Consider the following 1686-nt stretch of genomic DNA (forward strand, 5'->3'; position numbering starts at 1 on the left):
AACTCAATTTTCGGCAAAACAATGCAGAATTGGAGGGAACATCGTGAAATTTCGATTAGAACCGAGTGGGATGGGCTTTATCGCCTAAAATAATGCATCACCAGGCCAAATTTTTAATGGGTTGCAATATTCACTGTGAACGTTCCTGCTGTGGAGATGATAAAGTTTATAGTAAAGTACACGAAGGCTATTTGTGTAGGGATGTGAATACTAGACCTATGCAAACTCCATTTGCACCGATTTAATTATGAGTTTGCGGAAACTCAGCTGTGGATCCGAGGTTATTTTGTAAGGATGTAGATATCTTCATCTACAGGGTGAAGAACTGTGATCTATTTGAAGTAATGAGGTTCCATGGTGAAGAATGTGACACATCTTCATACATAGCCCACAATATTTACAGTTTTGTTCCACAGAACAAGAAAATTATTGACCTAATGAAAGATGAGATGAATAGGTCACCAGATTAAAACTCTATGCCGGACCGAGACTCGAACTCGGGACCTTTGCCTTTCGCGGGCAAGTGCTCTACCAATTGAGCTATCCAAGCACGACTCACGCCCCGTCCTCACAGCTTTACTTCTGCCAGTTCCTCGTCTCCTACTTTCCAAACTTTGCAGAAGCTCTCCTGCGCAGGATGATGGTATCTACTTTGTCAAATGATCAAAGCGATGTTCACATTTTAGCACAAATCGCGTCCTTGAAAGACCTCAGCGATGCAATATTTGCTGAAGTTGCCTCTCTAATGCTGGCATCTTCTGTGTGTGCTATGAGTGCGACTTCTCTAATTGATATGAACTGTCTATGCTCGTCATCATCGAATACCTGAGCGACTGTACTGATGTTCACACCTTGACATGTCACTATGAAATGCTCTGCGTATGACTCAGCACCTGTTCATTTATACAGCTCCTTGTGCAACACCGGTGAGCGGGCAATAGTTAATCACACACTCACATAAAACTAGAGCATACGCTGCAGTGTGATCTGGGAAATATGCTGAAGATTCAGATTCAATTAGCAGCTACAGGTCTTGATTTTACTGTCTCGTCCTGTTCTCAACATTCGTAACAATGATTGGCGCCAGCTCCTTGAATTTGCATTGGCTGAGTGTACACTCTTCCTCTTTATAGTATGAAACATGGAACCTCACACTCATGTTTTTTGCTAAACTGCATACATTTTCATTCCACTGCAGATGTAAATTATGACATGTGTGGAATTCAGAGTTCAGGTAGACTCTAGCATTAGTTAACTGGTAACTGTCAAATTTGGTGGAATCATTTGCTATATTCCCTCATCTACTGGTCTTCAACGCAAATGTGGTGAACCTGGGTGTCTCCAACTGAGCCAAGGCTATAAGAGCTCACGTTTGTCTATTTGCAGTCAGTAGTGGTGTGAACTCGAAAACTCTCCAAATGCGGAAAGAAAATGGTAGAAACGCACTGGCATGCGAAACCTTTAATAGCTTCTAATACTGCTCATCTGATATTGCATTTGCCACATTATTTTGTTGATGGTGATGTCGTTCTGCTCTTGAGGTCATTAAATATATGACTTACTCTCTGTTGAACTCCATATGAGAATACGTCTCTGTTTAGTATTCAGAATTCGCCGTATGTCTTCAAAGTATCCCATAAGCAGTTTTAGAGATGTTCCATGCAGTAAATCTCTCGTGCTCTTCCA

At 41.5% G+C, this 1686-nt stretch overlaps 1 non-coding gene across 1 annotated transcript; it reads right to left on the reverse strand.

Annotated features, from left to right (window-relative positions):
• Nucleotides 1-476: 476 nt before the first annotated feature.
• On the reverse strand, nt 477-551 carry Trnas-cga (transfer RNA serine (anticodon CGA)). The gene has a single exon. It is a non-coding gene; the product is annotated as a tRNA-Ser (tRNA).
• Between the last annotated feature and the right edge of the window lie 1135 nt (nt 552-1686).

Source organism: Schistocerca gregaria, chromosome 1, assembly GCF_023897955.1.
Source record: "Schistocerca gregaria isolate iqSchGreg1 chromosome 1, iqSchGreg1.2, whole genome shotgun sequence".
In the NCBI taxonomy this organism is placed as follows: domain Eukaryota; kingdom Metazoa; phylum Arthropoda; class Insecta; order Orthoptera; family Acrididae; genus Schistocerca; species Schistocerca gregaria.